This window comes from Typha latifolia, chromosome 6 (assembly GCF_019914945.1).
Source record: "Typha latifolia isolate L0001 chromosome 6, TyphaL0001v2, whole genome shotgun sequence".
NCBI classification, from domain to species: domain Eukaryota; kingdom Viridiplantae; phylum Streptophyta; class Magnoliopsida; order Poales; family Typhaceae; genus Typha; species Typha latifolia.
The window spans coordinates 5,363,672-5,379,164 of NC_133091.1; positions in this window are offsets into that span (position 1 = coordinate 5,363,672).

Genomic DNA, 15,493 nt, shown 5'->3' on the forward strand with positions numbered 1-15,493 from the left:
ATTCTACAACTAATAAAATACTAGGCTTATTTAGTTATTTATTTATTATCTTATCGAGTAAAGACTGCATAGTCCCTAATTAATCAAGATAGAATATGAATTATAAAATTAATTATAATTAGACCGTGTCTATACTTATAGTTATTTAGCCTTTTATTTTATTTTATTTTATAATTATATATTTAGAAATATTCTTACATAAAAAGAAACAGACTTGTTCTCCTTATATTATAACTAGCATTTTATGATAATAATATAATTATAGTATTTGAATCGTATCTATAATATAGACCTAGTTATGTAATCACAAATAAAGGAGAAGTGATTCTAAACTTAATAAACAGTTATATTTTACTTGAATTAATTCTAATTAGATAAACGATTAACTTCGTGGTACTTAAATATTTTCAAACTCCAAACCCCCTTATGTGAGGCCCCATGGACCCTGTTAGGATGAGTTGTCGCTCGGTTACCGAATGTGAGGGATATGTAAGTTGTGTCTTCTGATCAAATGTGTAACATCTATAACCCTAAACACGTGCATGGCACGAGCCCACATAGCACGTGCGTGACACTTGACCATTTGCTTAGTTACTAACAATTAAATAAACTTGTATTAACATCATAAATTATTCACAACATCTAAACTAAGAATAAAACAAGTTTAACTGTCAACAACACACGGATAACTCTACTTGGGCCCCACATATGCCATAACACATCAGCAAGAGCTTTTCACCACAACATATACAACGATGGTATATACATCATTATACAAGTACAAAGTCACCTGCTAGAATATAAGATAACTCATCTAACGCAAAACACTAACCACACACTACTCTTCACCCACTAACAAGGTCTCTAACGGAGTATCATGCTCCACTCACTCACCTGAGTTTTTGGAAAAGAAAAGACAAAGAGAGTCATGAGCTAAAGGCTCAGTGATTAGACAAAGAGAGTCATGAGCTAAAGGCTAAGTAAATCATGTACTGAATAATATGAATCAGAAAGCAGCATTATGCCATGTATGAGCATGTATATATGTATCCTCAATGATATATATATGAATAAAATCAATTCTCATGAATGAGCATATTATATCCCCAACTAAAAATATATCACATGATGAAATTACCATATAACATCACCGAATATAATAACATATCATGTATAATAATTATGATCCAATGATACTAGTCACATCAATGATGATGCATGATGCATGCTAACCACTAGATAATCGTATATGTCAGAGGCAAATATAATCAACATATCTCTCACTATCACAATCATCTATCTCAACTCTAATTATCATCCACCATGCTGGAGTACAGTACTCGGCCCCAAACTCGATACACATCATATCACAAGCTCAGAGCATACCCTGTTATACGCTAAGAGTATTTCTATAGATAAATCATACCCTGTCATACGCTAAGGGTATCTCTGTGGATAAATCATACCTTGCCATACGCTAAGGGTATCTCAGAAGAAAGTAATCATACCCTGTCATACGCTAAGGGTATATCAACGATAGTTGTACCTTGTCATACGGTAAGAGTACAACAATCAGCCATCACCATACTCTGCCATACGCTAAGAGTATGTCCAGTACTAGTTTGGACAAGATACCATTCCAGCCATCACATCATATAACATCACATCACATGCACATGTACTTTTATAATTTCCTATACATGATAAATTATATGCATATATTCAGTACTGTAACAGATCATGCAACTCAGGAATTTAGGTGGTAAAGAAGCCAAGAGAAAAATGATGCAATGCCGACTCTAACCATGTATCTAACACATATATACTTTTGCTAATCTATCACATGCATACTCATGATAGAGATCATCCCGACATAAAACCATAACAGTATAATCATCTCTATATATCACCAATGTGCTCATATCTCAGATCAGCCTAATCAAATGTATGATAAAATATACTTAATTGAAATCATCTTTGGATAAAATTATATAATAATGTTGGAGGCCAAAACATACATGTACATAAGATATAATATATCCTAATTTGAAAAAGGCGTCTAGAGGATAAGACTACTCACCACTACTGTAAATATCAAACAACCACTCACTCACTTTGCTATGACAACGATCAAGCCTCAATAGCTAGGTCCATAGGGTCTTGAACAAGGGGGTCGGAATCTGAAATTATTTATAACAAATAATGTCAGTCATTCTATTCATTAAAATTAACTCGGCAAAAGATAGTTTCTTGTTGTAATTATGTACTCTTCATTTCTATATTTGTTTTGTTATTTATTAATCATAATTATATTATTTAATAGTGTATTTAAAATATAATTTATCTATCTATTATTCTCGTTGATAATTAAGAAAATAAGAATTAAGTTACTGCAAATAATTACGTAAGAATATACGTACATAACCCTAATAATTACTATTACCTACCTAGGATTAAAATAGTAATTTATATTGTAGGTATTTTGCTAAACATGATATAATTAAAATTATATACTAACTATGATATAATTATATTTAATTTGTATAAACTAAATACATTAAATTAACTAAGCTAAACTAATTGTGCATATATATATATATATATTTTTATTTTTTATTTTTTATTTTTTATTTTATATATAACTATATATAGTGCTAGGCTCGGCCCAGTGCCCTTGCAGCGTTTGGCACTCAGTGAAGGGAAGAAGAAGGAGGAGGAGAGGAAGAAGAAAGAGAAGAAGAAGAAGAAGAAGAAAGAGAATAAGAAGAAGAAGAAGAAAGAAGAAGGAAGAAGAGGGTTGGGCCATGGGGGAGGGGTGTGGCCGCTGGTGGCCGCTCAGCGGCCGGCCTCTCGCCGATGGCTCAATCCTCCGACGCTAGTGGAGGTGGCGGTGACAGCGGGTAGAGAGAGAGAGAAAGAGAGAAAGGTGAGAAAGAGCCCCGAAAGAGAAAAAGAGAGAAAGAGAGGAAGAAAAGGGAGAGAGGTGGTGGGGAGGGAGGCTGCGGTGGCGGCGGGGGTCCACCGCGTCAGCTGGCTTGACCAAGTTGGCCGGGCCAGTGCTTGGGGCGTGTGGTGCCCATCCCAGCTGCCACTGCATGGCACGAGCTGTCGTGCCATGTAATGAAGGATTTTTTTTTTGTTGTTACAAAAGGTGAGTAGTCTTATCTCTTAGATGCCTTTCTTAAATTAGGATTTATTATATATTATGTACATGAATGTTTTAGCCTCGAGCATGATTATATGACTTTATCTAGAGATGATTTTAATCGAACATATTTTATCATGCATTTGATTAGGCTGATCTGGGATATGAGTACATTGGTGATATATAGAGATGATTGAAGATGACTATACTGTTATAGTTTTATATCGAGATAATTTCTATCATAAGTATGCATGTGATAAACTAGCAGGAGTATGCATGTGTTATATATATGGTTGGAGACTGCATTGTATTATTTTCCTCTTGACTTCCTTTCCATCTAAATTCTTGATATGCATGATTTGTTATAGTATTGGATATATATACACGTGATCTATTATATAGAAGAAAATGCATAAATCTCATTGATAGGAAAGTTGATAGAAAAAACATGAGGGTACCAGAGTAGGCGCCAAGGTTAGGGATGCCTGGAGTGATGATTATGGTCGCTGATATGCTATATCTCATGACCCATGTCCGAGGTCAGTTGAGTCTGTGCGCACAAACAATCGAACACCTGCTGTTCGCTAGGGCATGTGTGGCACGAGTTACTCTCATGTGATTTCTATTAATTGGTGGGGGTACCCGATCTAGATGGATTTTGATATACCCATAGCGTATGGTAGGGTATAATTATGACTGAGATACCCTTAGCGTATGGCAGGGTATGCTTTGAGCCTACGGGCAAGATGTTGAGATCGGGTACCGGGTGTTGACTGTGCACAATGGTCTAGTATGATAATATTATATTGAGATGTCGGTGATGATCGTGATGTTATGAAATACATATGATTTCATTATCATTTAACATACCTGATTATCGAGTGGTCAATATGTATTATATGTGGTTGCATTTGATATCATAGCATGATCATGATCGGCATGCATCATATGTGTTATATTCGAGAGAGAGTTATGATGATGGTATGACATGGAGATTTATTTATACATTGTCGATGATTATATATATCTTATCAGTTATGACATGACATGTTATCTATTTTTTATTTATGTATTATTGATGAACATTCATATATTCATTCATAACATGATGCTCTTTCTGATTCATATTATCCAGTACATGATTTACTCTCTATTTGACATCACTAATTCGGGGTAAGGTCTATTTACTAAATCTTTTGCTCATGACTCTTTTATTTCTTTTCTAACCCTCTCAGATATGTGGTACGTGATAGCGACATGAGATACCTTGAGGAGATATTTTAGAGCGAGGATGAGGTGAGCTATAGACGTGAGATAGTATAGAAGATAGTTTAACTAGATATTGAATTGTACCATTATTTAATATTTATACTTTATTATATCAGACGGTGATTTGTATAATACATTTTAGATTATAGTGTATTCGTGTATCAGTTGTTTAATTGTTCTTGATGGTTTGTTATGGCCTGTGTGTGTTCTGCCAGATTATATTGTGGTCTAGTGTATATTATTGTGGACTTGGATATTCATATGTTAACATGTTTATTTGGTTGATAGTATGATTTATTTGGTGTTGGATCATATGAGTATGGATATGTTAGTAAGTAGTATTTGATGACGTCATGATTATATGTACACAAGAGTGTATCTGTCCGTGACGGGCCCCGCCCATCCTGTCGCGTGTGCTAGGCATGCTGTGTGGGCGCGTGGGCGTGCACGTGCCCGTGCCCATACCGGGCGGGAGCGTTATAGTTTGGTTAGCCTCTTAAGGTGTGGATGGCAACCAAAAGGGTTATTACGAATGAATATTGATTTCTATCACTTTTCTTTCTCTCTACCCTAATTTCCTTCCTCTTTGTTCAAGCCCTAGCCGTGTGCCATCTCGACGCTGGTGATCCTCTAATACCCGTTGTCTATCAAGTTCTCCCTCCTCTTTGGGATCTCGACCACTTCTCCCCCCTCATCCTTCTCCCCTTAACACCACAATCCACCCATCCTTTCACCATTATCATCCCTCACCTCATCATCACCATCACCCGTTATCCTACCATCATTCCACTTTTATGTATTTTCGTCCTAGTTGTAGTCAGAATCTGCAAGGGGCATAAATACCAAAAATATAGATCAAGAATTTATGGATCGACCACCCCTAGTTTCATAATTTTTTGTCTTTGGTAGTATATTTGGTGATTATTTTCTTCCGACTGCACTGGCAGCTTTTCTACATTCGATCTAGACTGGGAAGCGGACATTCGGTCCATAACAATTGGTATCAGAGCCACCACCGAGGGAGAGGCCACGAAGATTATTAGATCGGAGGCTAACCCTAACTTACCGATAGAAACATCTCCAACAACCTCTACGGTCAACTTAGATCTGATCAAGATGTTTGCATATATGATGGAGACACAACGAGCCATGCAAGCATTAATGGAAGCCATGACTCAAGTCCTCTTAGGCACACCAAGGGGTACGACGGCGATCGAGTTCCTTACTCGAGCCTGGGCTGCACCACCAATGGAACCACATTTTCGCCAAGGGACACCGCCTCCACCATTCTGTACTAGGCAGGAGGAAGATCATGAAGACCCTATGGGTGGTCACGCCAGAGGCCCTTGCTGCCCATGTAGGCCCAAAGATGCAATGTACCACCGCCGGTCTTTCACCACGACGTACCACTGCCGGTCTTTCACCGTGACGTACTATTGCCGGTTATTCACCATGATCGAGCGCCAGATCCACCACTCCACGATGACGATGACGAGTGGGTAGATTACAAAGAACCAACGACCCTACGACACCATCCTAGGGATGCTAGATTCAACCCAAGGGAAAGAAGACCCAACCGATATGAAGAAGAAGAACGAGGCATCCGTGTAGGGACTATTCGCCTCAACTTCCTACTCTTCAAAGGAGGAGACCCACTCGATTGGGTTAATCGAGCGGAGCAATTCTTCGAGTACCAAAGAATACCTAATGCACAAAAGGTGTTGTTGGCATCTTTCCATCTCAAAGACATCACCATCCGATGGTATCAGCCACGAATCAAGCTTAGCCCTATCGAACATGGGAGGAGTTCGCGGATGTGATTTGCGTCCGATTTGGACCCTCCAGTTATGAAGATTTCCAGGTTGCTCTTACCAAGTTAACCTAAAGGACTATGGTGAGAGCGTATCAAGAGGAGTTCGAGCGTGTTAGCAATCGAGTACAAGGCTAAGGCGGGACATTCAAGCCGAAGTGAAAGCTGCTCGACCAACAACATTGCTGGAGGCTTTTGTAACAGCTTAGTTGATGGAAGAGAAGCTTCGAGAGCTTCGGATAGCGGCAAAAAGGGGCTGGAACACCATGAAATTTAGAGGAGTGCCACAGTAAACCGCAACCACACATCATGCGTCAACACCTCTATCGAGGACAATAGGTGCAAGATTGCCTCCACGACCACAACCAGATGTGAGGGGACCTCCCCGAACTACCATGAGGAGACTTACCCCAGCCCAAGTTGAAGAAAGAAGAGCTAAGGGGTTGTGTTTTTATTATGATGAGTGATTCACCCCTGGGCGCAAATGTGCCCGACAAGCGACGACAATGATGGCGTTGGACGAAGCAAAGGATGTGGAGGAAGAGGAAATGGTGGAAGAGGAACTAGAGGATTTGGTGGAAGACCCAAAAGTATTGGAGAGTAGCGAGGAGGTCCATGCTGAGATAACAATGCATGCCTACGCAGGCACTAATGCACCTAGGACGTTGTGGATCGATGGTACCGTGAAGAATCAAACAGTGAGGATCTTCATCGATACCGAGAGCACCCACAACTTCATGGATGAACATGTGGTCAACAAGATAGGGATGGCTACAGATGCTACTTTGGGATTCGATATAGCTTTGGGAGATGGCACGACGCTCCGGGCGAACGGCGTATGCTGAGGGGTTCTTTTGAAGATTCAGGATAATTCCTTCACCTTGGATCTTCACCCATTGGCCTTACGAGGGGTTGACATTATATTGGGGACTCAATGGATGCAAAGTTTGGGTGCGATGACCTTTGACTTCTTAGAAATGTGGATGGACTTCAAACAAAGTGGCAAGCGAATGCGGTTAGATAGAATTTGACTACGGATTGGAGCCCAACTTTAATTGATGGTGAGACTGCCAAAGGTTGGATGCCATGGGCTTTTATTGCAATTAATCCAGAGTCAAATAGACCATGTAAAGAAAGAAGAAGTACCCACTGATTTGTTCGCCATACTGAAGGAATTCAGCGAGGTGTTTGAAGATCCACGCGGCATGCCGCTGGGTCGACCCCAAGACCACCACATTGAGATTACTCCCAGAGCAGAACCGGCTAATGTGCGGGCCCTATCAATACCTATTTGTGCAAAAGGAGGAGATCACAAGACTTGTCAAGGAGATACTGGACAACAGAATCATCCAACCGAGCCGAAGCTCATACTTATCACCGGTGCTCCTAGTGCGGAAGAAGGACAAGACATGACGATTTTGCATGGATTACCGTGCACTCAATGCCATCATGGTGAACGATAGGTATCCCATACTTGTCATTGAAGAACTCTTGGATGAGCTCTTGGGGGCCTCTTACTTTAGCAAGTTAGACTTGTGAGCTGGCTACCACCAAATCTGCGTGAGGCCGGAGGATGTGCACAAGACCGCATTTCGCACACATGACGGGCATTATGAGTTCAAGGTCATGCCTTTTGGACTCACTAACGCCCCCTCCACCTTCCAAGGGTTGATGAAAGACGCCTTTAGGGCGTTATTGAGGCGATTTGTGCTTGTCTTCTTCGACGACATCCTTGTATATAGTTGCTCATAGAGGGAGCATCTTGTTCACCTTAGCGAAGTATTGCAGATTTTGAAGGACAATAAGTTGAAGGTAAAGGAATCCAAATATTTATAGGGCTAGCCGAGAGTGGAGCATCTCAGCCACATTATTTCAACGGCAGGAGTGTAAGTCGATCCCGCCAATGTGCAAAACATGGTGCAATGGCAGATCCCAAAGACACCAAAAGAATTGCGGGGCTTACTTGGATTGAAGGGCTACTACCGTCGATTTGTTGCCAATTACAGCAAGATCGCCGCTCCCTTGGCATCACTGCTGAAGAAGGGAGAGTTTCATTGGACCGAGGCAGCAACGAAGGCCTTTGAAGAGTTGAAAAAGGCAATGACCACCGCTCCAATTTTGGCGTGACTCGATTTCACCAAACTCTTTGTGGTGGAATGTGATACGTTAGGAACTGGAATTGGAGCTGTCCTCATGCAAGAAGGGAGGTTGGTGGCATACATGAGCAAAGTGTTGTCAATGAAGAACTAGATTGTGTCTACGTATGAGCGAGAGATGCTAGCCATTATCCACGCTGTCACGAAATGGAGACCATACCTCATCGGTCGGCGATTTGTGGTGTGTACCGACCAACGAAGTCTTCCTTACTTCCTTTAGCAACGGATTCACACTTTGGCATAGCAGCGGTGGGTGACAAAGTTGTTGGGCTACGACTACAAATTGGTGTACAAGAAGGGAGCTGAAAATCAGGTCACCGATGCACTATCAAGGCAACCTGAACCGTCCGACCTAGCCATGATTTCTATCCTAGTCTTTCCCTTCCTTTCAAAGATTAGTGCTGCATGTGTGGAAGATCTAGAGATGAGGGAGCTCATGAAGAAGGTAGAGGAAGAACCATCTAGCTATCTCGGCCAAGCCCGAGGACGAGTACGAGTACCGGCCAAGCCCGAAGACGAGTACGAGTACCGGCCAAGCCCGAACTACGAGTGACTTTGATTCGCCACTTCCACGAACTCCTATGGTGGGGCATGAGGGAACCTTTAGAACCTATAAGAAGTTGACACAAAATTTTGTATGGGAAGGGGTGAGAAAAGAAGTGCTGTCTTCGAGCATGTGAAATCTGTCAACGCGCCAAGGCGGACTCGACAAAATTGACGGGGCTACTGCAACCCCTACCCATTCAGGAGAAAATTTGGGAAGATGTGATGATGGACTTCATTGAAAGACTGCCATAGGTCAGAGGACATACGGTGATAATGGTGGTGGTTGACCGGTTGATGAAGAGTGCGCACTTTTCAGCTCTAGTGCATCCGTACACTGCAAAGAAGGTAGCAAATTTGTGAAGGAAATAACCCAGTTTCATGGAATGCCAAGGTTAATGGTTTCAGACCGTGATCCAATCTTCATGAGTCACTTTTGGCAAGAGTATTTCAAACAGCAAGGTACTGAATTAAAAATGTTCTCGACATATCATCCGCAAACAGACGGGCAATCCGAAGTCGTTAATCACTGCCTTGAGCAATATTTGCGATCCTTCACCAGGGAGCAACCGAAGAGATGGCTAGCTTACCGAGTGCACCTGACCGTACCGACATAGATGAGGTACTAATGGAACGGGATGAAGTACTCAAGCGGCTCAAGCTTCATCTAGCAGCGACACAGAACTAAATGAAGTAAGTGTATGATTGCAAACATCAGGAAAGAAGCTATGAAATTGGCAATTGGGTCTATGTTTGACTCCAACCGTACTGTGAAATTTCGGTACAAACTATTTAGAACCAAAAGCTGGCACATCACTTCTTTGGTCCATTCCAGATCCTAGAGAAGGTGGGAGCGATTGCATATAAGCTGGACCTATCCGAGTCATCCCGAGTTCACTCGGTTTTCCATGTATCCAACTTGAGAGCCCAAGTTGGTCCAGTTGAGCAAGTTGCAGCATAACTACCCGAGTCCGAATCAGAGGCAGTTGAGCCCGCTCTAGAGAAGCTCCTAGAATGAAGGAGGGTCAGACGTGATAGATGAATAGTAACAAAGGTGCTGGTAAGCTGGATCGGACAGACACAGGAGCAAGCCACATGGGAACCCGAGGGAACCTTGATGGAGTGATATCCTGAATTTGCACTTTGAGGACAAAGTGAGTGGAAGCTTGGTGGAATAATGTGATTCGGACCCACCGAGTCATCTCGAGCATGGATACACCCTATGGGAGTCTACTCTTATTATTGTTTTAGTTGTTTCCTTTAGAAAATAAGGATTCTGTATGTTGCGTTCTTATGCAGGAGGGTCGCGTTCGAATGCCTACAAGCATTCACATTGACAGAGAACGCAATTTGTGCATTCAAACGCCGCATGAAAATACTTGCATATGTTCGCATTGGTAGAGAATGAGAATTCCACGTTTGAATCTGTTCGACCCCATTCGAACACAATTAGCGAGAATTCATTACTTATAGGGTTATTATTTGTCATTTTTGGCTTATTTGGTTAGCCTCTTAAGGTGTGGATGGCAAACAAAAGAGTTATTATGAATGAATATTGATTTCTATCCCTTTCCTTCCTCTCTACCCTAATCGTCCTTCCCCTTCGTTCAAACCCTAGTCGTGCGCCATCTCGACGCTGGTGATCCTCTAATCCCCCTTGTCTATCAAGTCCTCCCTCCTCTTTGAGATCTCGACCACTTCTCCCCTATCATCCTTATCCCCTTAACACCATGATCCATCCATCCCATCACCATTATCATCCCTTACCTCATCATCACCATCACTCGTCACTCCCACCATCACCCCACTTTTATGTATTTTAGTTCTAGTTGCAAATAGAATCTGCAAGGGGCGTAAATACCAAAATGTAGATCAGGAATTATGGATCGAGCACCCCTTGTTTCGTAATTTTCTATCTACGGTAGAATATTTGGTGATTATTTTCCTCCAACTACGCGGGCTGCTTTTCTGCATTTGATCTAGATTAGGAAGCAGACGCTCGGTCCATAACAATTTCCTTGACGTTAAACTAAAGGAAGGGTGACATTAATTTTTTTTCAAAGTTTAGGAGGGAAATTGTAACCTAAAAAACTTTAGGGGGTCTCCATGAAAATTAGGTATAGTTCAAGTTGTGTTAGTGTAATTAACCCAAAAGTGTGTATTAGGCTCTAATACCAATTGTTAAGCTCTGATACCACTTGATAAGATTTGGAACCAAAGATAAGCTATGCAACTATTCCTTGAAGATTTGAATGTATTATAGGAATTAGTCCGCATAATTGTGGGAAAATATTTGTCACATATTCTCCTATAGTCAGAAAATTACGAAACAAATTGTGTTAGACCCATAACATCCTGATCTATAACTTTCATATTTACATCCTTCGCAGATTTGAACTGTATAAGGGATTAAAATATGGAATAACGTGGGTGATGGTGGTGGTGACGGGTGGAATGGATATTAGGGTTATGGATGGATATGAAAGTGAAGGTGGATGGTGGATGTGATTAAGGGAAGTAGACGAAGGAAACGAAGTGGTCGAGATCCCAAAGAAGAGGGGTGGCTCAATAGTCGAGGGAGATTAGAAGTTAGGAGAAATCTTGCCAACGGTAGAGGTGGAAGGATGGTGAAGAGAGAGGAGGGAGATTAAAGTAGATAGATGATAGAGAGGCAAGAAATCAATATTCCAATAGCATAATGAAGTTGGCTGCCATCCACATATTTATAGAAGCTAGCCAACAATTCCTAAAATAATATGAAACCCTAATCCTAGAGAATTCCCGTCAATCGCATTCGAACGCGCCCGATCGCATTCGAACGCACCAAAAGACATTCTTTGTATGTGCGAACATGATGCAGGCGTTCGAATACAGACATTCGAACTTGCCCGACCACATTCAAACGCACAATATGCGTTCTTTGTATTTGCAAACTTGATGTAGGCGTTCACAAGGGCATTCGAACGCGACCCCACCTGCGTTCGAACGCGACTTATAGGAATTTTATTTTAATAAAAATAAACATCTAATGCAGTAAGCAAAGATCCTAACTAAATGTATCAGTGTGAAAGCCTCCTAGATACAATCAAGAAATCAGAAGGTAAAAAGAAAATTTCTCCAAAAAAGAGAGACTGCCCTAACCTGCCTTGTCGAGCAACCTAGCTTGCAACTCGATTGCATTCACGAAAAGAATGCACAAAAAATATGCCCGAAAGAGGGCTAAAATTGAAGATAATTCATGAATGATTGAGCGAATAGTCTTGATCATGAAAACTTGAGATCACTAGCTTTAGATTGTCTTCAAAGATGATGTTGGGAAGCCAGTGTTGAGCAGCAAGGAGCAGGCCTTCTGTTAGAGCAAGAGCCTCAACTTCAAGCGGGGAGTAGGTGTTGTTTGGTTTTGTATAGGCACCAAGCAAATTGTAATCATGGTCCTTAATAACAATCCTAATCCCCGTTGATCTAGAAGAAGGGTCGAACGAGCCATTGAAGTTAACCTTGACAAAACCATTCGCAGGAGGAGTCTATTTCACAAGGTTATTAGTCGAGTTAGAGTCTAGAGGCGTCTTCTGATCAAAATACTCCCCAGCTATACATAGAGCTAGCGACGCTATGCTATATGCACTCATGTTAAGGTTTTCAAAATACAACTTATTTCTAGCTTTCTAGATAAGCCAAATGGCAGTAGCAATAATGGTCTTGAATTCTTTAGACTGGGCACCAATATGAGACCAGTCATAGCAAATTCAGTTGCAATGTAGATTAAAGGATACGTCAAGATGCTGGTCTATCAACTCCTAGACTTCACAAGTGAACCGACAACCATAGAAAAGGTAATCCACAATTTCGTCCCAAAAACTACACATGGGGCAAGGATTATTGAGGCCAATGTGCAAGCCCTAAAGTAAGACCCAAGTTGGAATCCTGCCTTTCATCACTTTACGGATAAATTTTTTAACCTGGGGATTAATCCTGAGCTTCCATAATTCTTTACATTCTGGGCCTTCAAACTAGTTTTGGGCCTAAGAAAATCATAAATAACCTTAGCACTAGGTTTACTCGTCGTGCTAAGCTTCCAAATCCATCTATCCTCCAAATGTTACGAACTAGATTTGGACTGATGCGGCCATAAGAAAATTATAAAAAATTAGGTAGTGGTACTTTCGTGAATTAGGGTTTTAATGGCTCTAGTTTCACCTAAATCGGATGTCTGGATGAAAATACATAAATAAAAGAGTGAAGCAAGATCAAAACGGGATAAAAAGGTAAATATTCGACGTTGTGGTGGTCGTCAAAGGGTGATGGATGGCCGTGGGATGGTGGTGGTCGATCGTATGAGTGGGTAGCTCATAGAGGTAGATGGTGGCTAGGATTTGAAAGTAAAGATAGGGTTTCTAACTTAGATCTACTTCTAGAAAAAATAGATGACTATGATTGAAAGCAATGCAAGGGAAGTAAACTTAGCTTAACTCAATATTCATTACATGCATAAGGAAAAAGAAAGGGTATTTTGGTAATCATAAAAACTTATTTAAATTGTCACTACATATAAGGGTAATGGTACTTTAGTTGTCACATGATCAACACATGATAATTTATGGAGTGAAATAGGTAACAGAACCCTGACGAAGGGGATCAAGTGGGGTATTTATGATAATTCAGGGGTTAGTGTACCAAAAACTAGTTAAGGGATCATTATGAAAATAGGTGAAAGTTCAGGGAGTGAAAATAGAATTATCCCATTAATTTATTGAATGCGTTAAATGCATCTTACATTCAATTAGACTTTGTATTCTATAATGTGAATTGGTATTTGAAGAGCAAATTTTACTATATACGGGTCAACTTGAATCTTTTTTATAATGACTCTTTTACCCTTTCGATAACTCATCCGAGAAGAGAAACAACTTGGCACACAAGCCATGCTCAAGGGTAAAAGAGGCAACATGTAAATAAAATGTAAACTGCTCTATAATTAATAAAAAAACTGCCCTATGAATTTCTCTTGTACTTTCTTCCGGAAGGAACGATCGATTGGGGGCATCCAAGTAGTATATCTTAGTTAAGAACTTTTCCTCCTCCAGCCAAACAGAAAAAATACAGTTATTACATTTAAAAATATTACTCTTATAGTTTGCAATTATTATCCTTTGTAGTTATTACTCTTATAGTTCATTAGGAGATACTACTCTAATAAGCGTTTCTAAGTGCCGAATTTATTTTAGAGATTTTACATTTTGTACTATTTTAATTGGTAGTTAATTTATAGATTTTGTAGTTTGAACATTTCTATGGGTGACTTAATTAATAAATTTCATGATAATTAATTCGGCAATTCATGATTACTGAACATAATTTCTAGTGGGGTGGGGCTTATTGGACTTAGCTAATAGGCTAGATATAGTGGTGACTTTGTATTCCTTCGTTCGTATATCATCTAAAAAATCACTTTCTTTAAATTGTTCTTTTTTATAGGACCATTAACCAAAATTCATTAGAAAATGGGGTACAGTTAGAAGTACAAGGTGGCTTAAACTATTTCTTAGAGACCCTCTAACGAATGGCTAGTCTAGCTAAACAATGGGTCTTAGTGTTGTTACACCTGCTCATAAAGCAAATCTTAATAGTGGGATTACAAGTAGTCTTCCTATAACATTCCAAAACAATAGACTTAATCGTCAATGAGACCTATCACAGTTTGCAAGTCAAAGAAAATCCAACTATTCCCCGACGACCCGAGCGATTGCACCGCCTCCAAGCCTCGAAGGAGTGCAAGCGCCTCACCGTATAAGGCAGAAACAAATCATGCACCTTAATAAACACGGGTGCGGGGGCGGGGATTAAGTAAAATAGACCACGACATTCCCATCTCTCATCTGTGCTCTCTCACAAACCTATCTCGGGTTAGGAACTTCACCCCTGAAGAAGACATCATTTTTGAGTTTTCATATGCCCAAGAGAAAATTGAAAACATAATGTTCAGCATTTCAGGAGAGCTTCCGAAAGAGAATCTAGGCATCCAAGTTAGTCGTTGAACCTTCAAGCTTCAGGCCTAGCCTTGAGTGGAACCAAGAAACTCTCGCAAACGGGCACTATAGAAACAAGTGTTCAGCTGTTTTAGCTTCACATTTACAAAGGATGCAAAGAGGATCCCAACTAGGGATACACTTGTGGATCATCACTTTTGTAGGAAAAGCAGGAATTAAGTGCCCTCCACGGAAAGTTTTAACACAAGCAGGGTAATCTTGCATTTTCAGACTAGTTTCCACAAGGGGTTTTGGTTCGATGAGAAGGAACTATGCTAGTTACCTTTAGAGAGCCACTTGTAAACCAACTTGCATGTGAAAGTCCTTGATGAGGCGAGCAACTAGATTAGTTTATCTAGCATGCAAAAAGTTGTCACGCGATATATTTATTGAGGATTCGCCTTGCAACATTGGAGGGTAAATATTTTTGATGAGGTCTAAATTCCACTAGGAGCCTCTTAACAGATCTTTGACCATACAAATGTGGCCTAGGAGGGAGATGTCAGGATAACTCTATAAGGGGAGTCAAGTGTCCTTCAAAATA